A 23,848-nucleotide genomic window follows, 5' to 3' on the forward strand; every position below is an offset into this window, starting at 1 on the left:
GTGTGACATAAAACAAAAGTGCAAGCTACAGTGTTGCAGAGAGAAGCGTAGATAAACAGTACAAAGCATTATATTGCTACAGGAGGTGAGATTACAGAAAGGAAGAAACTGTCCTTATCATGGAGGTGCATATTTTTTAAACTCGTATCTTTTACCTGATTGGGGGGTGGGAAGAGAATAGAATGTGTCCGAGGTGGGATGCATTCTTTAATATGTTTAGGAGGAAGCCTTTGATAACTAAAATAACACTATGCATTCTACAGAAACTGCTGAATGAAAGCAAACAATGCATCATCCATGAAGAAATACTTCTGGTGCTTGGGGACCCTTAAATTGAAAGAAATGTTCTCTGGGATCCTGGAACATCCATATGAGAAAAGTTAACAGGTAGAGCTAAGAAAGATTGTAGAGAAATACTCATTATCATACTGCAATGAGCAGGGAGATCTTGCCCAATAATGATCAACAATAAGGTAAGTGAGTTATCACACCCATATCAAAGTATCAAAGTTAATAATCTCTAAAAAAAGTTGTGGAACCTTCATTGTAGTATTGATATTTCCAGTGAAATTCATTTTATCCCATGCAAATTATTAAGCAGCTTCAGTTGCAAGTGCAAACCAAATGGAATTTGACAGTATTTTGTATTGCTTTCTGAACATTGATCAGGAATGTGGTCTTATTCACAAAACTGACTACATTCTAGATCACCACTGCCAATTACACACTTCTACTAGCCAACGAGAAATCAAATTCCACTTATGGGCACATGTTAAAGGATTTTAAGTATTGAATTATATTTAGAGTAACACAAAAGCTGCAGATGCTGGAATCTTGAGAAGAAAAAAAATTGCTAGAGGAACTCAGACGGCATCCATAGAGAGAAATGATCAGTCAGCATTTCATGTCTGACCGTTTCTCAAGACTCCGTTATATAATGTTTAAATTTTATTTAGTTCATCAAAAAATTAACAGGTATACACTAAAGAAACTGAAAATTAAGAAACATATTCAGTCATATGAGTTTGTCCACTGTGTTCAGAAAACTTTTCTAAATCAATATTTAGAGGTACCAACTAGAGAAAGTGCAATACTGGATCTCCTATTAGGGAATGAGTGAAGACAGGTGACAGAAGTATGTGTAGGGGAGAATTTTGGGTCTAGTAATCATAACACCATTAATTTCAAGTTAATTATGGAGAAGGATGGATCTAGGCCTCGGGTTGTGATTCTAAATTGGACAAATGCCAATTTTGAGGAACTGAAAAAGGATCTAGAATGCATTGATTGGGATGTTGGTTTTGGGCAAGGATGTGCAAGGAAACGGAGGACCTTCAAAGATGAAATTTTGAGAGTACAGAGTTTGTGTGATTCTGTCAGGATTAAAGGCAAGGTTATCAGGTATAGGGAATCTTGGTTTTCAAGGAATATTGGGGATCTGGTTTGGAAGAACAGAATAAAGCAGGCATAGGCCACATGGAGCATTTGAGCATTTGAGATTCTTAAGCAATATAAAAACATGCAAGGGAAACCTCAAGAAAGAAATCAGCAAGGTTAAAAGAAGACATGAAGTTGCAGGCAATGTGAAGGAAAATCCTTAGGGTTTCTACAGGTATATTAAGAGTAACAGAATTGTAAGGGACAAAATTGGTCCCTTTGAAGATCAAAGTGGTTGTTTTTGAATTAAGCAAAAAGAGATGAGGAAGATTTTTAATTTTTCTTTCATCAGTATTCATTGATAATGTGGACAGAGTTGTGCGAAGTATGGAAAACCAGCAGTGAGGTCATTAAACCTATACAGATTAAAGAGGAGAAAGTACTTGCTCTCTTAAAGGAAATAAGCATGGATAAATCCACAGAGGCTGACAAGGTATTCCCTTGGACCTTGAGGGAGAGCAGTTTTGGTCATCTTAGTACAGAAAAGTTATCAATATGATAGAAATAGTGCAGTTGATCAGGTTAGGACTTTATTCCCTGGAGTGTAGAAGAATGAGGGGAGATTTGACAGAGGCATTTAAAATTATGAGGAACATGCTTCCAGCTGAAGTGGTGAATGTGGGCTCAATTTTAATTTTTAATAAGAATTTGGACAGGTACGTGGATGGGAAAGGGATGGAGGGCTATTGATTAGGTGCAGGTCAGTGGAACTAGGTTAAAAAAATGTGGTATGGCGCAGACTAGAAGGGCCAAAGGGGTCTCTTTCTGTTCTATAATGAACTATAGTTCTATATACAGTAATGTAAAGATAATTGAATATCAATTATTGCTAAAAATGAATGGTTATGGCTTTTGAATATACTCTAAATCATAGATTCTCAAATTGGGGCACAAGAATATTTTGGTGGGGTGTGAGGCTTAAGAATATTTTAGTGGGGTGTCACAATATTTTGGGAAATAATTAAAAAGTTGGTTTGAAAAAATAAACTCGTTATGTTGGTGGGAATGGTGTGACTTGGCAACACTGTTAGTTCAACACAATCGTGGTAACTTCCAAGTAAAATCACTTTGTTCTTTTTATTTTCACATCATGTGCTTTTGCAGTTCCGATGTTTCTCTGTTGTTTCTCTTTTTTTAACTGTTATTATCCTTGGTTAACATTATAATTATATTTCTTCTGACTGGTCTTATTATCATCCATTCCAAATTATTTCATTGGCAATGAGGATTCCAAATTACCTCAACAATCATGACTCTGTCCATACCCCTTTACTTTTTAAGTTCCGTATCCTCATGTTTACATTAACAAAATTATATCATGTTTGTGATAGAATTTGAGTAGAAACAAACCATAAATTCAAATTGGAAAGCAGGTTAAATATGAGAGAAAAACTTGCTTGGATTGCCAACTGTGACCAAAGCCAATCTGCCTTGGCATCATCAAAATACAGGAAATTTGATACAAGAGCATTACATCCTGGAAAAGCTACAATTAAATCTGTGAAATAGTGAAGAATTATAATCTTTACTTAACAATCCAACCTTAGAAACAGAATTTAGAAACATGTTTAAAAGGACACTCACTCTTAACTGGGACATATTCCAAATTGAATGAATAGGGGAAGTAACATGCAGGAAGCAGATATTATTTAAAATATTATTTACTCCTGTCGATGCTATTGCATATTTGGCCTGTGGATTATTTAAATATGTGATACAAAGTATTACAAATAGAAATAGAATCAGGAATAGGCCATACAGCCCCTTGTGTCTGCTCAGCCATTCAAAGAGGTCCTGGTTGATCTCTTCTTGCATTCATACATCTCTTTATATCCCAGTATAGATTTAGTTTTGCCTGGAATAAACTCAGTGTCTGAACCTCTGCAGTTCCCCAGGGCAGAAAAATCTAAAAATGGTCTATCCTCTTTGCGAAGAAATTCCTTCCAATTTGAATATTGAAGGGCTGCCTCTTTTATTTTGAAACTCTAATCCTTGTTCCATGCATCTGGGCATGGGAAATGTTAATTCTGCATCCACCCCTTAAAATTTTTTACATTTCAACAAGATCATCTTTAGTTCTTCTGAACTTGAGAGGATCTCCGTAATCCCTCCTATTAAAATTCCAAACCCAAATAGCTTTATCGCAAGGGTAGAGAGATCATGCCTACTCAACATATACTGATATTAATAAATACACATCTGATGAAATGGTGCAGCCGAGATAGGTAAACTGGTTGACCGTTTTGAGTTTTGTGTGCCCGATGGAGATGTGGGGGGGCTGGTAGTCATGGTGGGGAGCTGGCTGATGGAGGACCTCAGTTTTCTTCAGGCTGACTTCCAGGCCAAACATTTTGGCAGTTTCCGCAAAGCAGGACGTCAAGCGCTGAAGAGCTGGCTCTGAATGGGCAACTAAAGCGGCATCATCTGCAAAGAGTAGTTCACGGACAAGTTTCTCTTGTGTCTTGGTGTGAGCTTGCAGGCGCCTCAGATTGAAGAGACTGCCATCCGTGCGGTACCGGATGTAAACAGCGTCTTCATTGTTGGGGTCTTTCATGGCTTGGTTCAGCATCATGCTGAAGAAGATTGAAAAGAGGGTTGGTGCGAGAACACAGCCTTGCTTCACGCTATTGTTAATGGAGAAGGGTTCAGAGAGCTCATTGCTGTATCTGACCCGACCTTGTTGGTTTTCGTGCAGTTGGATAATCATGTTGAGGAACTTTGGGGGACATCCGATGCGCTCTAGTATTTGCCAAAGCCCTTTCCTGCTCACGGTGTCGAAGGCTTTGGTGAGGTCAACAAAGGTGATGTAGAGTCCTTTGTTTTGTTCTCTGCACTTTTCTTGGAGCTGTCTGAGGGCAAAGACCATGTCAGTGGTTCCTCTGTTTGCGCGAAAGCCGCACTGTGATTCTGGGAGAATATTCTCAGCGACACTAGGTATTATTCTATTTAGTAGAATCCTAGCGAAGATTTTGCCTGCAATGGAGAGCAACGTGATTCCCCTGTAGTTTGAGCAGTCTGATTTCTCGCCTTTGTTTTTGTACAGGGTGATGATGGTGGCATCACGAAGATCCTGAGGCAGTTTACCTTGGTCCCAACAAAGCTTGAAAAACTCATGCAGTTTGGCATGCAGAGTTTTGCCGCCAGCCTTCCAGACTTCTGGGGGGATTCCATCCATACCTGCTGCTTTGCCACTTTTCAGTTGTTCGATTCGCCAAGGCAAATAGCGCCTTTGGAAGACTACACAAAAGAGTCTGGAAAAACAACCAACTGAAAAACCTCACAAAGATAAGCGTATACAGAGCCGTTGTCATACCCACACTCCTGTTCGGCTCCGAATCATGGGTCCTCTACCGGCACCACCTACGGCTCCTAGAACGCTTCCACCAGCGTTGTCTCCGCTCCACCCTCAACATCCATTGGAGCGCTCACACCCCTAACGTCGAGGTACTCGAGATGGCAGAGGTCGACAGCATCGAGTCCACGCTGCTGAAGATCCAGCTGCGCTGGATGGGTCACGTCTCCAGAATGGAGGACCATCGCCTTCCCAAGATCGTATTATATGGCGAGCTCTCCACTGGCCACCGTGACAGAGGTGCACCAAAGAAAAGGTACAAGGACTGCCTAAAGAAATCTCTTGGTGCCTGCCACATTGACCACCGCCAGTGGGCTGATAACGCCTCAAACCGTGCATCTTGGCGCCTCACAGTTTGGCGGGCAGCAGCCTCCTTTGAAGAAGACCGCAGAGCCCACCTCACTGACAAAAGGCAAAGGAGGAAAAACCCAACACCCAACCCCAACCAACCAATTTTCCCTTGCAACCGCTGCAATCGTGTCTGCCTGTCCCGCATCGGACTGGTCAGCCACAAACGAGCCTGCAGCTGACATGGACTTTTTACCCCCTCCATAAATCTTCGTCCGCGAAGCCAAGCCAAAGAAAGAAGAATAAATACACAGAAGTGCTAGAGGAACTCAACAGGTATCATAGCATCCATAGGAAGTAACAAAGTCTAACTGATGTTTCATGCTTGAGCCCTTTTTCAAAGTGTGTCTTGATACCCTGGCCGGAAACATCGGTCATTCATTTTGACCTCCTGTGGATAGTGCAATGGAAGTGTTGATGGAAGCGCTCCCAGAATGCTTCCATCAGCGCTGTCTCCGCTCCATCCTCATCATTCATTGGAATGACTTCATCACCAACATCGAAGTACTCGAGCTGGCAGACTCCGCAAGCAACGAATCCATGCTGCTGAAGACCCAACTGGGCTGGGTGGGTCACGTCTCCAGAATGGAGGACCATCACCTTCCCAAGATCGTGTTATATGGCGAGCTCTCCACTGGCCACCGAGACAGAGGTGCACCAAAGAAGAGGTTCAAAGACTGCTTAAAGAAATCTCTTGGTGCCTGCCACATTGACCACCGCCAGTGGGCTGAAATCACCTCCAACCGTGCATCTTGGCACCTCACAGTTCGGCGGGCAGCAACCTCCTTTGAAGAAGACCGCAGAGCCCACCTCACTGACAAAAGACAAAGGAGGAAAAACCCAACACCCAACCCCAACCAACCAATTTTCCATTGCAACCGTGCCTGCCTGTCCCGCATCGGACTTGTCAGTCACCAATGAGCCTGCAGCAGACGTGGACATAGCCCTCCATAAATCTTCGTCCTCAAAGCCAAGCCAAAGAAAGAAGAAGGATAGTGCAAGATATCCTGAGTTCCTCCAGCACTCGGTATTTTTAATATAATCACTTTCGTGTTTTAAAGTTTATCCTGATACAGTCTCACTGGAACTCTGAATAATTTCAACAAAATGCCTTTTTTCTCAACTCGTATCCCTCTGCAATAAATATTCACAGATCTCTTGGAACATAATTATGCAGTTTTGGTCACCTTATCTAAGGAAGGATGTTCTTGCAATGGAGGGAGTGCAGAGGCGATTCACCAGGCTGATACCTGGAATGGCAGGAATGACTTATGAGGAAAGATTGCGCAAATTGGGATTGTACTCGCTGGAGTTTAGAAGATTGAGAGGGGATCTCATAGAGACATATAAAATTCTGGCAGGACTGGACAGAATGGATGCAGATGGGATGTTTCCAATGATGGGAAAATCCAGAACCCAGGGCCATGGTTTGAGGATAATAGGCAAACCATTTAGGACTGAGATGAGGAGGAATTTCTTTACCCAGAGGGTGTTGAATCTGTGGAATTCATTGCCACAGAGGGCAGTAGAGGCAGGTTCATTAAATATATTTAAGAGGGAATTAGATATATTTCTTCAGTATAAGGGTATTAAAGGTTACGGAGAGAAGGCAGGGACAGGGTACTGAACTTTAAGATCAGCCATGATCTCGTTGAATGGCGGAGCAGGCTCGAAGGGTCGAATGACCTACTCCTGCTCCTATCTTCTATGTTTCTATGTTTCTATAATTTCTTGCGAATCTTTCCCCATTCAAAATACTCTGCCTTCCTTTCTTTTTTGACCAACATGATTAAGATTCAAAATTCAAGATTCCTTCATTGTCATGTAATAAAAACAGTGTAATATTACACAAAATTTCCTTTAGTCTATCGTAAGGCAGACAGATTTGCCATCAGCAGAAATTCCCAGGTGCTTTTTACAGTCAGAGAAAGAGAAGCAAAAGAGAATAAGGGTGTCCGTGGATTCTGCTCCATTTCTCCTGCAGCCTCTGCAGCCACACAGAGTCCAATTTAAACTATCGGCAACCTGATCTCCAGATCTGAAACTCTAACATGATTAGGAACCCTTCAGTGCCTTTGGCACCTTCTTACATCTCAGTACCTGGTACTCTTCAGCTAGTCTCAATCCAGTCTACAGCCCGATGTGAATCCTTTGACAGCAATCTCCAGCTGCCCAAAGCCTGCATGGGTTCCTCGTCTCAAATCACCAATAGCCCACCACCAATGTGTTCCTCAGTCACAGAACCCTTCACTGGTCCACCGCATGGTCACTGTCCTGTGGGTCATCTCTGTGTTATTATGCAAATATAATAAAGAACTACATTTCCCAGTAGGCAATGCATGCTCTTTGTGCGGGAACAAAAAAATAGACGACAGAAGTCGAGTGAGTTATTGGTTCAAGCATCTTGAAAAATAAAGTTGCTTAAGTGTTAAACCCATGCAAAGTTGTTCTTCTTCAAGAAACAAACAAAACATTGTGTCAGAAATATGTGAGACGGTAAGAAAAGACAATAGTTCCCATCACGCATAAGTTATGTCCTCCCACACTGATGCAGTTTACTGGCAATGAACTGATAATTGGAAACAGTTCAAATAGTGATTCAACATTTATTAAGAGGCTGGAGGAGCAGGAGAGACCGATTAAAAAAAAAACCATCTATATTTCTACACTTGATGGGTGAAGGTACCTTGAACATCTATAACTGTTTTCAAAACGTTGGACACTCTGATGACAAAATTTGAGGAGTATTTTGTTCCAAGTAAAAACATTATGTTTGAGAGATTCACGTTTTTCTCCTTTGACCATAAATGATGTATGAGCTTTGACCAATACTTAGCCAAGCTTCACACATTGAATTTTAAAATTTCACTCATTAGAGACCTAATGGCCTGAATATGCCTGAGGTTGTCTGATCTCAGAAACTAAACAGGCACAGGACTGGTCAGTACTTGGAGGGGAGACCACCTAGGAACACCAGGTCCTGTAGGCTTCTGTGAGAGGTGTTAGACAAAGTGGCGGCAGACAAACAGTGAAAATTTAATATATGTTACATTCTAAATGTAGCATTACATGACAATAATGGAATCTTTACCTTTATAGTTTTGCAGAATCCCAGATAATGCGCTAAGAGAAAGAATGTTGCATGAAAAAGATTTGAAACTGGAAAAGACTGAAGATATGTGTAGGGCAGCAGAGACCACATGAGCACAAGCTAAGGAGCTGCACAGGATAGACATAACAGCGCATGTGGTGAAAACAGAGAAGTAGAGCACCAGAAGTTTCTCAAAGCTACAGCAGGTAGGCTCAAACAACAAATGCAGGAGGTGGAGAGGTAGACACATTCCAAAGATGTGTGTTGCCTATGGAAAGTCCTGCAATGTGGAAAGAAGAATCATTTTTCAAAGTGCTGCACAGCATGGGCGACCAAGAGAAAGGTCCACACAGTGGGTGAAGCACTGCTGGTGGTGAAATGGAATAGATTGTTCCAGTTCCTGTGAATGAGACAGTAATTCCATTTAAACTCGACACCAGAGCCCAGGTGAATGTTACATCAGGACAACACAAGTCCCTCACCATAAAGAGCAAGATTTATCTAGTGAAATTAAAAGTGACAGGCTACACTGGAGAGAACATTTCAGTAAAAGTGGGCTGTATGGTGCTCTTCAAGCACAAAGGGCAGCATCTAAAGTTACAGCTGATGATTGTAGAAAAGGCAGTACAGCTAATATTAGATCTGAGTGCATATGAAGAGCTGAAAAAGGTTTTCAGCATGGCTTCAAAGATTGAAGTTGAGCACACAATACTCATGGAAAAAATATGCAGATGTCCTTAAGGGACTTGGAGGTTTACCAGGTGTACACAAAATCATCATGATGATTGTCCATGAATGCAGGGAAGTTCCATTTCCACTTAGCGATAAACTTAAACAAAAACTAGCCTACATGGAATGGATGAAGATCATACAGAAAACTGAAGCACAACAAATTTGGGTCAACTCACTGGTCATTGTGCAAAAGAAAAATTGAGCATTGCGTATAGGTCTGGACCAAAGAGATCAAGAGAGAGCATTTTACATTGCTGACGTGGGAGGAAATCATCTCCTGGTTTGTAGGTGCCAAGTGGTTGAGCAACTTCGGCACGTCATTGGGATTTGGTAGATGAAGCTCGATGAGGCAAATTGGAGGCTATGCACTTTCAATACTCCACAAGGAAGTTATCACTTTCTTCGATATGAGGCAGAATGTTAATCTGAAATTAAATAAAAAAGAAATGTGAGTTTGGCATTAAGATGCTGACCTTCATAGGGGATGTTAGAACTGAACAGGGAGTGAAGCCTGATTCAAGAAAGACATCAGTCATTGAAAATTTTGTGAGACCCCAAAACAAAGAGGAAGTGAGATGTTTCTTGGCTATGTTCATCCCTTGTCTGTGCCAGCACCACATAGGTCACTCCTTGAGCAGAAAAATGAGTGGGTCTGGTTGCATGAGCAAGAAGAATGCTTCCAGGCACTCAAAACAGTCCTAATAGAAGAGCCTGTACTAAAATTTTATGATCCATATAGACACATCAGGATCTCAGCTGATGCATCCCGACATGACCTGGGAGCAGTACTACTGCAACAGCATGAGGACACATGGCAACCTGCAGCCTATGCATCAAGGTCTTTAACAAGTGCAGAAGCTAGCTCTGCACAGATAGAGAAAGAGCTTCTTGCCAGCACTTATGCATGTGAAAGGTTCCATCAATACATTTATGGACAAGCTCTTGAAGTGGAGACAGACCATAAACCACTGGTTTCAATTATGTCCAAACCACTGTTCCGTGAGAATACAGCACATGTTGATAAGGCTGCAGAAATAAAGATAAAGCTAAAGGTTTCATGGTTGTCACATAACACTACATTTAGAATGAAACATATGTGAAATTCTTTAACTTTGTCAATCATAAAGAATACAGAGAGTCACCAATTTATTGAGTGCCCTCACAGAAAGGAGCCCCCAGCGAGGAAAGAACTCATGACCCCTGGTTTACAAGACCAGTATTCTAATTTTCACATGTGAGCACTCCTAACTGGGACACTGATTGCTTTCACACTTTCAAGGAGCCATCCTCGGGGAAGAGACTGTTCTACCTTCCGCTTGTGATGTCATGATACATCGAGAGATGGTGGACCTGCCCTAAATCCTGATCAATTTATTTTAATCTTATATTTGAACAAAATAATCATACCTAATTATAACATAATGAAGCTTTATGTACTGCACAGTATGAGCCCTTCAGCCCCTGTTGTTGTGCTGACCTACATAAACCTTTATAAGCAACTGTGGGAAAGTGCGAGCAATAAATAGCAATAGGAGTCAATTTTTAAACAGGGTGGGAAAGTTTGTAGCACTATCGCTACAATTTATAAATACCATGGGACAAGGCGATGGTAGACCTGGTCTCCCAGAATTCCATGCAGCAGAGAAAGGCCTGTATGCCTGGCTGCATGCATGGAACATTCATAGAGGGGGTTCTCTGCCGCACAGCATTCTGGAAAGTCAGTTCCGCCATTGTGTTTTTTTCCTATGGTCTTTATAAATTGTGCACTATAGTGCTACTAATTTTCCCATGCTGTTTAAAAATTGTCCTCTATTGCTGTTTATTGCTATTTATTTCCTCTCTCTTTCTCTCTCTCTCTCTTTCTCTCTTTCTCTCTCTCTCTCTCTCTCTCTCTCTCTCCCTCCCCCCACCCCCCCTACTGTGACTTTAACATTGCAAAGTTTATACCTTCATTTTAATCTTTTCTTCCTGCACTCATGCAAAGCCTTGGGTCATTTCAATCCCACAATGCAATTACCCATTTCTCACTTGCAGGATTGCAGCGCCAGCATCTACAGAAGTCGGGGATTGTACTAGGGGGTCGAGGCTGTCAATCCCCGGCGTGAGATGATGTCATCTAATGCCAGCATTGAGTTGATTTTGCTTTCACATTTGGCATTTTAAAGGCCGATTGGCATTTGATTCCTGGTATCAAATGCAAGTGTCAAAGGAGCTCATGTTTGCAGCTGATGCATTGTCTCGAGCAGTTGACAAGAAAGAAAAGAGCAACTAAGAGGTTGATGTGGGGATACAGGCCTATGTTGACATGATTATCATCTCATTTCCAGTATCCCAGGATAGAACAGAGCAGATCAGGTAAGCAATAGAGACAGATGAAATAATGAAAGAGCTCAAAGATACAATACAGAAAGGATGGCCAGTAGCTAAGAATGACTGTCCAATGAGTATTTGGGATTATTGGGCATGCAGAGATGAACTGTCAATTGTCGAAGATATGGTCTTCAAAGGGAACAGGTTTCTGATTCCAGTGTTGCTATACAAGGAAATGCTCCAGAAGATACACAAAGGACATGTTGGTGAGGTACGTAGAGCTTGAGAGCTGATGTACTGGCCAAGAATGAACCAAGACATAAGCCAGACCATTGCTTCATGTGAAATATGCCTTGCCTATAAACCAAAGCAGCAAGCAGAACAACTTACACCACACCCTGTACCAGACAGGCTGTACTTCAAAGTTGAAATAGATTTATTTGACTATAATGGAGAGAGTCATATAATAGTAACAGACTATTTTTCCAATTACCCAGAGATAACAGCACTGCCGTCAACATCCAGTTATCACTTTCATGAAAAGTGTGTTTGTGAGCCATGGAAGTTCCTAATGAAGTAATATCAGACAATGGTCCACAATTTTCGAGCAGTGAATTTGAGTTCTTTGCCAATACTTGGGGGTTTTGACATATAACTTCAAGCCCACATCATTCAAAGTCTAATGGCCTAGCAGGGAGCTCCGTTAAGGTGGTGAAGATCCTCATGAAGAAAGCGCATGTTGGATGAGAGGATTTCCACAGAAGTCTAATGATTCACAGAACTGCACGCACTACAGAATGGCCCTTCTCCTGCCCAAATGCTGATGGGTCGACACATATGGACCAACCTTCCAATGCATGAAAATCTATTGACACCTAAAGGAGCACATAAGGTCAAACAGGCTAAAGTGGAAGAGAAAGTAAAGCAGAAACAGTATCATGACAAGACTATGAAAAGCCTTCCAGTCCTGAAGCCTGGAGTTCTAGTGAGAATCCAAGATCACAATTATGGCACATGGTCCATGCAAGGATATGTGCAAGAGGAAATAGATCAACTTTCCTACCAAATCCAGATAGAGGGACACCTCTGAGAAGGAACCGCATGGATCTATGACTAGAAGCTCCCATCTATAGTCGTGACCCATCACCTGTCAGTACACAAAAGAGGCCAGAACATGTAGAAAAGGAACATGTTGTTCAGAGTTCACAGAAAGATACAAATACTAGCCTGGCAAATGCAAGCAGTATACCAGTAGAAACACGTATCGAACCAAAAAGGACTGTTAAACCACCTCAGAGACTGATTGAAAGCTGCTGAATGGAAAGAGACTGGTCACAGAATGTAGATACCCTTGTTTTGTCGACATAGTATTGTGTTTGTGTTTTTTTTCCCCTATTTTTTAAAAAAGGGGAAAGATGTGTTATTATGCATGTATAATAAAGAACTACATTCCCAGTAGGCAGTGCACATGGTTTGTGTGGGAACAAAAAAATAGATTATGACAAAAGTCGAGTGTGTTGTTGGTTCAAGCAGCTCAAAAAATGAAGTGTTTAAGTGTTAAATTCATGCAAGGTTGTTCTTCTTCAGGAACAAACATAACAGTGTCCCCTGCTTCTCCTTCTCAAATGTTTGGAATGGGGGGGAAGGGCATGAGGTCTTCCTGTTTTCTGGTGCCCCACAACAGTCCTCTGCTTCCCTGGAGTCTGCAAGCCCTTGTGACCACTGCCAGTCATGGGTGCCGCCATCTTGGGTCCAGACCCCATGGTTCAGGATTTTAAATAAAACCACCATTGTCTCCTTTGATAGGCTGTTTAAAACATGTCAGAGCCAACAGCAGCCAGACTAGGCGGTTGGACTCTGCGGGGCAGCACTGTGTCTCCGGTCCCCTCTCTCCCTGGGTACACAACAGCGACGGCGTTACCGTTGAGGTAGCTCCGGCAGCGTTGCCATTTTCACTTTTTTTCACCAATTTCACATTTGTCCATATTGTATTTCATTTTCTCTATTCTCACAGTGAAACATGAAAGTCTGCAGACACTGTGATTGTTGTAAAAACACACCAAAATACTGGAGGAACTCAGCCAGACTTTCAGGTCCATAGGAAACAAAGATATATTGCTGATGTTTTGGGCCCGAGCCCTTCTTCAAGGAATAAGCAGAATGAGCCTGAGTTTCTCCAGCATTTTGTATGCATTTTCACTCCTTCACTTAGTCTGTCCATGTGTTTCTGTAGCCTCTCTGTATCTCTTCACAGCCCAGACAATTGGATACGGTCTCATCAGCAAATTGGATACAATATTTTTTATGCCTTCATCGGTACAATAAAACCTTTGAAAATCTAGTGCCGGTGCAAATCCCTATGGTACCCACTCGGTCAATCTGTCCTAATTAGAGAAATAACCTGTTTAACAATTTCAAAGCAGTACATTGCGCACAAAGTCACAAGCTCTAATTTTATTGAATGACCTTACATATTAAATTTTATCAAATGCCTTCTGAAAGTAAAAAAAAACACACATCCGCTGGTTCTCCATGATCTATTTTGCTAGGTGCCATCTCAGATTCGTCAATCATGTTTATTTTTTAAAAAACTCCATGTTCATTCTGTGCAATCCTGTTTTTATTTCCAAAGTCCCCTTTTACCATTCAGTAATAGATTCTTGCATCTCCCTACAACTTTTGTTAGGCTAGCTAGACTGAAGCCCCCATTTTAATTCTCCCTTCTTATTTATACAGTGAGGTTGCATTTGTTATCTTCCATTCTAGAATCAATGGAATTCTGATGATGACAAACGGTGCATTCATTATCTCCATATCCATACTTAAAAAGCGTTGTAATGTAGGATATCAGGTTTTGGGGATTTACCAGCTTTCAATCCCATTAGTTTCACTAAGACATTTTTTTATCTGGTGCTCATAGAACATAGAACATTACAGCACAATACAGGCCCACAATATAAAAAAAATTGAAACCATTCCTACTTCATGACCCACGAACTTTATTTAATCCATAAGAGTCTTTTAAATGCCCTTATTGTTCCAGCCTCTATCACCGCTCCTGGCCATGCATTCTCTGTGTAAAAAACAAATCCCTGATGTCTCCCCTAAACTTTTCTCCCTTCACTTTAGAATCTAGTTTGCAATTTTCCACTATTCATATTTTTTTTCAGTGTCTTTTGTCAAGTCAGGCAGAAAATATTTTTAATATTGTTTTCCTGTTTTCTTTTTGGTCAATTAATTTTTTTCTTGTCTTGGTCCACATCAACTTTTCTATTCATTCTCTCAATACACAATGTGTGGAATCAATGCCACACACATTACAAATTTTGTTATTTTAATGTTTATTTTAGTCAAAGATTTCCACACTTTTACAGATCTGAGCACTATATTTAATTATGTCTCCACATGACACAGCTCAAATGTTCCAATCTGCAAAGGAAGTGAGTTTTATAGTGTAGTACAAAGCTCAAATGATTGGCTCACTGCGGTTCACTCACTTTATTTTTGTCGGAGGAACAATTTACAATAAATTTTTGTGATTAAAAAAAAGTCTTAGATTCCTTAAGCCTAAAGTTTGGTTTTCATTTGATTAATGAACTTAATTTTAATTAGATGGCCTCATTCAATTCAAATGAACAATATGAAAACTGTCTCAAATTTATGATACCCAATTGAGAGACTTGTTTCAGTCAATCTTTTAATCCATAACAATTATGTTTGCAATAATATTCTTCAATTCACTTACACTCCACTGGCTCCTGAGGACTGTGACAGCTCATGTTCAGTCTCCATCTGAATTACAATGCATACTGTTACTTACTGAAAATGCTTTTCAAATATGGGAATAGTACAAAGACCAGTTACATTTCTCAATGCCCCAATCATCTCACGCTTGTTAATTTTGACACGTTGTCTGTCGGTCTTGGCACTGTCAACAAAACAAAGCAAATTACTTCTTGCTCATATTGTGGCATAACTCATGTCCCATTGTTATATACAGCATTGCAGTGGTCAGAGAAAAATTGTCCTATATTTTAAAATATTTTTGAATCTGCGATGAACCTTCATCTATTAAGACATGGATGAGGTCTATGAAAATCTGAAAGTTCTTCTTGGCTTGAAGAACCTGTGAGAGGAAGGTAATTATTTAGTCTACAGGTCGACCCCGTAAATCAAAAATATCGTAAATCAGTGTCTATCTGTACAGATCAAAAATAAACATACGATAATCAGCCACCCATGCGCTGGTGATCTGGCCTGGCTCCTCGGCACAAGGAGCCAGTCCCTTGGCTGCGGCATATTTGGACACTGTAACTGTACAGGTACGAGTGTGTGACCTTCGCCAGAGATTTGTCTTCACGTTTACATGAGGCAATCTCCCAGGGCATGGGGTCTGGGTAAGGGGAACCAACTGAATGGAGTGGAGTGAAGGCCAACAGCGCGGGCAAATGAGCCTTGCAGAGAACCTCTGCTGTTGGGGAATGGGTTGAACTGTGCTGCGAGGGCAGTGGACGGATGTAAATTAGCCTTCACAGCCCTGACTCAGCCCACTCCCAACTGCACTCATCAGATCCCGCTGCCTCTTCCTCACCCAGCTTTGCAGCCACTTTCCCGCTACTCGCACCCCCATAATAACTATGCTGGGAGCCACCAGCTAGCCCAAGACTGACAAGCGCTGAGCGGCTGAGGGATCGAAGCTGAGGCAGAAGTTGCCAAACTGTCCGAGTCGAAGTAATGTGTGTGCCTGGATGGTGAGTGCTGATGGGTCAGCTGCCATAGCCTAGGGGGAACCAGGCTGGAGCCCCAGTTTGCAGTGAGTGCCAACTGGCGGGGCCTCAGGAGCTGGGACAGCTCCAGGGGTTGCAAGATCATGCTTTTGTGAAAGATCTCGCAGGTGGAGCAACTGCTGATGTCCTGCCCCAGAAGATGGGTGCTGCTGGAAAGGTGAGGTAAACTTTCCTTCATCCTGAGGCAAGTCTGGCAATGGAGGTCACCAAAAAGGATGAGCCATCCCTTGGCTCATTGCGGTCACAGTGGAGAACGCAAACTCAGTGTTGGGATGATCCAGAGTGAATGGGGAGTGGTGTATTTCTAGATTCACAAGGAGTGTGCAAAATGGAGAAAGGCTGCACATACAACCAGACAAGGTTAAAGCTCAATGTGGACACAGCTGGGAAAGAGGAGTTCGCACTGTATGCATAGGCTGATTTTGACCATTGTAACTTTGAAATATCATATGGAGACTATATGCACTTTGTTTTATTCTCAATTATTTGTAAATTTTACTATATTAATTACTTTAAATCTTTGTTAGTATATTCGATCACTGTATCCTGAATGTGAGAAAACAGAAGTGTTGATCTTGCAAGACAACAGTGCAGTGAACTTTCATTCAAATCTTGAACTTTTTAAAGCTTTCCACAAAATAAATTTACTATCAACTGAATCTGTATTTATTTTCAAATACTGTTGAATTTTATGTCTTATAAAATTACAAAATTCAACATTTCTTAACAGTGAATAATTAAATCTCCATATATGTTGTATCTATCTTTTCAGAACCTATAAATGTGATTAACAAAAGAGAATAATCTGACAAAATTCTACTTTTATATTCAGCAGATACTTCCAACTGAGCCGATAATAAAAAAAAAAAATTCTAGAAAAATAATTATTATTGTAGTGGGCTGAGCGGGCACACAGCGTGGCAATGCGAACTGTCGGTGGTGCGGTTCTGCGGGCGTGCAAAACCATAATGCTCTGTCTACTCACCAGGACCTCATGCAAGAGATACCGAATGCCAAGGAATGGCACGTTGAGCTGATGAGTCTTCTGCCGAAAGGCCCGGGACCCTTACAAGGCTAAATTTAAACCTGCCGGTCCCGTGGATCGGCAGCAATCTCTTTGTAACATCCCACCTTGCTTCATGGAGCCCAGGACATGAAATATATAAAAGAAGCCTGTAAACCCTGAATCAATCAGTCTTCAGTTGACTAGACTGGTGTTTGTTTTTGTATTATTTCAGTAGCTCTACTGTAGCCGCTACATTATATCTAAAAGAGTAAAATGAATAATCCTTCTAAGGATTTAACCTTCTCCAAATAATCACTAAATTCATTTCCTTCATCAATGATAAAATTTGTTTTGCCATTTTGATTTTAGTCACCGTCTTCGGAGATTTATTTAATAATGGATCTAAATAACAATTAAAATCTCTACCGATCATTACATTTTCATATGCTTGTGCCAGAATAATAAAAGAATCTTGAACAAATTTCTCATCATCAACATTTGGAGCATAAATATTTATGTGTCCAGGGTTGTGAATAAACCTGACAATTTACAACAACAAACCTACCAGCTGAATTATTAATAACTGATTCTATTAAAAAGACAATTTCTTATTAACCAAAATAGCAACACCCCTCACTTTCAAATTAAAAGATGAAGCTTTGACTTGACTAACCCAATCTCTTTTCAATTTTTGATGTTCCTTCTCAGTCAAATAAGTCTTGTAAAAAATCAATGTCTACTTTAATTTTCTTTATATAAGCCAAACCTCATTTCTCTTTATTTAATTATTGAGCCAATTCACATTAAATGTCACAAAATTCAAATTACCCATGATACTTAAAGAATCAAATTCCCGCTGCCCACAATGATGGGACTCCAATTCACGGCAGTTCCTCACAATAAAATACATCTCCATCAATAGAAAAGAAATAAACCCCTAAAATAAAAATAAAAAGAAACCCAAAAGAAAAAAAAAACAGTTGTACAAAGCAGTTCTATTCCTCTCTATTTTACAGGAAGTGACCAATGCTACCAAGTGGTTGATGACTTCGGAAGGAGAGACAAACAAACTTGCCTCCCCTGAACAGAATTAAAAAAAAGAAAAACAGTAGTAATCAACGTATATTTCAAGTATGATAAGCTGCTTCCAAGTATCTATTAACCTGGTCATCATCAATGTCAATTTCAGTTAATTCATGACATTTCACCTCTGAGAACCATCTCTTCTCTTGAGCTGACTGAACCTGTTGAGAAGACTGATCTTGATTCCCATTATGCTCATTATCAGGCAGTGAGTTAGCAAACAAAAGAGCTTCATCTTCATCAGCAAAGAATTGCAATTGGTATTCTCCATAAAATACCTAAGTGTGGCAGGGTAACTAAAGGCAAATTTATACCCTTTTTTCCATAAAACAGCCTTAGCAGATTGAACTCCTTGTGACATTTAATAATAGTTTGGCTCAAATGTGCATAGAAAAATACTCTATTATTTCCAACCAATAATCGGGTCTGGTGATTTCTTGCATTCTGTACTGCAAATCTCAATATAATTTTCTTATCTTGATATCATAGACACTTAATTAGAATAGAGCATGGTGGTTGATCTGGAAAAAAGCTTCCTCCTAATAGCTCTATGGGCTCTATCCAACTCCAACCCATTTGGAAAATATTAAATTCCCAAAACTTCAGGAATCCATTTCTGAAAAAAATTGTACTGGATCTGAACCTTCAAAAATTTCAGCCAAACCCAAAATTTTCACATTATTTTTGTGACTTTGATTTCCAAAACCTCTATTTTTTGCAACAATTCTTTTCTCTGAACTTCCCAAGCAGTATAGCACCCTTCCAATTTGCTAACCATATCCTTACACTGCTCTAATTCTTCATGACAATCTTGGAAATCTTCAGTTTTAAAAAATTTAATCTGAATTTTATCCACTACTTTTGCATATCTTGAGACATCTGTCTTAATAATAATAATTTCTTCTTTCATACTACCAAATTGTGTTTCAAATTGATCTTTAATAGACATAAGTCCCTGATTCATTTGAGTCGATAGTATATGAATCCGTTTTGACAATGTGATGGGTCCACATAATAGGTAACAGTAGAAGCTCCAAATTTACCTTCTTGAACCACATACTGAGGTAAGGGCCTTCCCTGTTGTATTAATGTCTCTTCTCCCTCTCTTTCATGTAAGGTGTCTTCTTCTTCAGTCCTGACATCTTCCTATTCTTCCTCTGTCAATGTCAATATCTGTTCAACCTGCCTACAGGGTCTGGGATTCCCCCTCAACAGTTCAGAAGTGCTTGGCTGCTCCACTGGCAGAGTCATGGCCTGTATCACGCGCATGCACAGAGATCCACGCATGTGCAGTTGGTCTTGTCATTCCGACAGCTGAACTTGCCATTTTCTGGCTCCAGTGCCATCTTCCTCTGTTCCCCAGGGAGGTGGCACTGGAGTTGCTTGAAACTTTTCCGGGTCTTGCCGAGTTGGTCTCGGAGGGAAAGGAAGCAAGTCTCCAAGATCCACTTCTAAGGTAGGCCCCATTTCCTCAGTACTTGTCGTTTCTTTCGGAGTTGTTTTCTTCATTGTCTGGGTCCTGTTTTTTCCTTCATAGTTGCAATTACAATAGTTTTAAAAAGAATTTAACACTGTTGTTTTATTAAAAAAAAGCTTTTGAAAGTCGGGTTTTAATTAATTCTGTAGGGAGAGGTATCATCCTCTCGTTTCCCACTACGCCATCATGCCACCCCCCCTCACAATTCTAACCATTGTTGCTGAAGAAATTATTTCTTCTGTCCACCCATGTCATAATGACTGCATAGTTGAATTTCTGCTTGTCAAAAAGAGCATGGTCAGACATTACACATATATGGGTGCAGCAGGGACAGCTCCTCCAAATGGAGGAATGGCTTCATGGGGTTAATGCAGATGGTGTATCCTGGAAATAGACAAATTAGTCTGACACTGCTGAACTCCAAAAGAACTGTGAACTAATCAATAACCTTCTTGATTAAATGCCCACTTCCTATTGTTTTCAGCATTTTTGAGTTGACCTAGAATAGACATATTTAGTCTCATCAAAGGGCCTATTGGAGGCATACTAAGAATTTCCAAATAAACACAGAAAATTCCCTAGTCTGGACTAATTAATGTATAAATTCCAACAATAGATCTTCCAGAATCTCCCCACATTTTTCAGACAACTACTCCACAGACAATATCCTGACAGAATCCTTAAATGAGTAGTAAATCTGTAGACACCATGATTGAACTAAAAGCACACAATGCTGGAGAAACTCATCAGGTCAAACAGTGCCCTTGATATAGGGGAAGAAGAGAACAGGTTAGCAGAAATTGGAAAAAAAATGATATTAATGTCATCTGGTTGGAGAGTGCCCAGACAAAAATTCAGGTGTTGTTCGTCCAATTTGTGAGTTGTCTTGGTGGGATATTCAGAAAGCCATGGACAATCTCTGATTGAGAATGTTGCTTAAGAGTCTGATGGCTGAGGGATAGCATTTGTTCCTGAACCTGGTGATATGAGTCTTGTGGCTCCTATACCTTTTTCCTGATGGGACCAGTGAAAACAGAGCATGTCCTTCATGATTACTGATGCTCTCTGATGGGAGAATTCCACATATTTTTTTCTTGCCTATGATGTATTGGGCTGTGTTCATTACCTTTTGCAGAGCTTTCCACTCAGAGGTAATGGTGCCCCCATACCAGGCCATGATGCAGTTGGTCAGCACACTTTCCACTGCACATCTGTAAATGTTTGCCAAGGTATTGATGTTATACCAAACTTCTGTAAACTCCTGAGAAAGTAGAGATAGTGATGTGCTTTCTTCACAATGACATTAATATGTTGGGTCCAGGAAAAGTCTACTGTGATAATGACTACGGGGAATTTAAATTTGCACACTACCTCCACTTCTGATCCCCCAATGATCACTGGATTATGCACTCTAATTTTCCCTTTCTAAAGTTTTTGATCAGTGTCTTGGTTTTAGTGACATTGAATAAGGTTGTTAGTACTGTTTCAAGATCAAACCAGCAACCATAAAGAAGGCATATCACACAGGGGTAAAGAAGAACAATTACTTATTTAAAAAAAATCACCTTCAATTCAAAAATCCCCCCTTTTATAACAATGCCCACTAGTTACTATGCAAATCTCTATCACAGTGTAAAACTAATAAATTCCCCAGCCTAAATGTAACATATGTAATTAAAGTCTAAGTTATATTTCCAACCAGCCCACAGAAAAAACTTAGGCACAAAACACACAAGACTCACAAAACTTCGATCTCAAACAAAGCAAAGAAAATTCAATTTGTTTGGTAAACTGAAGCCAAAAGATCTTTGAGAGAGAGAAAGAGTGATAGCACAAAATTCAAAGTTGTCTTCTTGTGTCGCTTGCAGAGAGAGGAACATCTGGCTTGGTTCAGATCCTTCTGGCTGCCTTCGGAATGTTCATCCTTTTTGAAATCCCAACATTCTAAACTGTCCTCCAGACCATGACTCATGCTCTGGGCCTTCCTCCACTCCACAGCAAGTCCAAATCCAGAAATTTTTAGATCATTTTCTGCACTTGCTCAGTCCGTCTCCCACTCTCTGCAGTCCACCTTCACCTTGGCTCTCTAAGCCAAACTATCACTTTTAAACATAAAACCACACAACACATAGGCCAATACACAACACAAAACTCTGTAACAGTACACCATTCAGCCAATTGTTCAATCTCTCTCCTGTATACTGCTCATCATCCATTTTTATACAGCCCACTATTGAGGTATCATCAGTAAATTTGTAAATGGTATTGATGTTGTACTGAGCAATGCAGTTGTAGGTGTAAAGTGGTATGAGTGAGTTTGCAGCCCTGCAGTGCTCAGGTGCTGATGGAGATTTTAGTGGAAATGTTCTTGCCAATCACACTGATTGGAATCTGGAGGAGAGGAAATGCAGAATCCCATTACACCAGTGGGTCTCAATCTTTTTCTTTCCACTCGCATACCACTTTAAGTATTCCCTATGCAATAGGTGCTCTGGGATTGATTGATTAAGTTGGTATGTGGAGGAAAGAAAAAGGTTGAAAACCGCTGTTTTATCGTACCTAATTGACTTATGTGCATGGTTTCATAACTCCAAAGGAAATGGGCCAATGACAACTTTTCTCAAGCAAAATATTTCAGTAACAATTGGGTCTAGAGCAGTGGTTCTCTAACTTCCCTTCCCATTCACATACCATCTTATGCAATCCCATATAATCACAAAGCACCTATAGCTTAGGGATTACTTTAAGTGGTATGTGAGGAAAAACCCAACACCCAACCCCAACCAACCAATTTTCCCCTGCAGCCGCTGCAACCGTGTCTGCTTGTCCCGCATCGGACTTGTCAGCCACAAACGAGCCTGCAGCTGACGTGGACTTTTACCCCCTCCATAAATCTTCGTCCGTGAAGCCAAGCCAAAGATGTGAGTGGAAAGGATAAAGGTTGAGAACCATTGCATTACACAGTAGTGTAGTGAGCCCCAGGTCTTGGGTCTCCTCTGATGTAGCTGCCTCTGGTTCCAATGTAATTTCTGTAAACACAATGCATGTTTATCAGTGATGAACCTGAGTTCAAGGTTCCGTTATAAAATGGGACCTCCTCAGCCTCTGGTCCTGAGAACACTAAGTGTTAGGAAGCTGCTGGCACCCAAGGTATTTTGAGTTGCTTGCTCGCCAATGTCCTTGCATGAATTCTGGACCTGATTCCTGGCTCAAAGAAGTCAGTTGGCATCAATCTGCGGCCTGGTGTGATGATTTTAGCTTCCACGCCAGAGCTGGAGCCTGTCATAGCAGCTGCATTTAGCTTTTTTGTGCTCAATACAACAACCCGGTGGGAACGACAGGAACTTCCCCAATCTCATGGTTCCAATGGCTCAGCCCTGCCTGAGCTAGCCCATTTCTGTGATTCTCTTCATGTGTTATATTTGCATGTAAATATCAGTAATGGTGCTCAGGGTAAACTCTTCACAACATTACAAGGGACATAGATAGGGATAGTGGGAAATATTTCAAGTTCATATTTACTGCCATGCACACTGAGGTACAGTGAGTCAACCAGCAACAAGACGCAATTCAGCCAGTCAAACCATACACGGCACAGCGGTAAAAACACAGCACAGAGTACAGAGTACAGTGTTACAGAGAGATCGGCCAGAAAAGAGCAAAGGCAACACCACTCCACCTGCAATGTTGGATTACTGGGCAAACCATTTGTTACTGTAGCATAATCTTCCTCTATTCCAATTACATTTTATTTTGAGATATAAATTCTTCCAGTACTAACAATGTTTCAGACTCAATATGGTGCTACAATTACCTTACAGCAACATTCATTATCATCGTGTGATTGAGATAAGGTTCATTATTTGAAGAGTTATCAGACTTGCCAAATTGTGGCAAAGAATACAACATTACAAAGAAGAAATTATTTATTTTTTCCTCAGAAAAAAAATTTCAAACTAATTCACAGCACCATGTTCACTTAACCTTGTATTTTATTACATATTTATTCATTTCCATGAGGAATTGCTTTGCTAGAAGTAAAAGCAAGTTTGGAGATTTGTTTTTTTTCAACGAGAGAATCACAACATTCAAAAGCTGTTTGGACAGGTACACAGATAAGAATATATAAAAGGAATATGGTCTAAACACAGGCAAGTAGGACTCGCTTTGATTGACAATTTGGTAAGCATGGACAAGTTGGGGTGAAGGCACGGTTTCTGCACTG

General features: G+C 40.6%; 1 long non-coding RNA gene across 7 annotated transcripts in view; it reads right to left on the reverse strand.

Annotated features, from left to right (window-relative positions):
- LOC138757683 (uncharacterized) overlaps positions 1-21,492 on the reverse strand; it is a 70,345-nt gene extending 48,853 nt beyond the window's left edge. For 5 of the 7 annotated variants that reach the window (XR_011353812.1, XR_011353814.1, XR_011353816.1 and 2 more), the window contains exons 1-2: positions 21,366-21,492; positions 15,016-15,198 (exon numbers count right to left, since the gene is read on the reverse strand). This is a non-coding gene — a long non-coding RNA (uncharacterized lncRNA). Of the gene's footprint in view, positions 1-15,015; positions 15,199-19,189; positions 19,809-21,365 lie in introns of those variants that run through there. The other 2 variants (XR_011353817.1, XR_011353815.1) reach the window with 2 other exon arrangements.
- Between the last annotated feature and the right edge of the window lie 2,356 nt (positions 21,493-23,848).

The sequence above is a fragment of the Narcine bancroftii genome, chromosome 3 (assembly GCF_036971445.1).
Source record: "Narcine bancroftii isolate sNarBan1 chromosome 3, sNarBan1.hap1, whole genome shotgun sequence".
In the NCBI taxonomy this organism is placed as follows: Eukaryota; Metazoa; Chordata; class Chondrichthyes; order Torpediniformes; family Narcinidae; genus Narcine; species Narcine bancroftii.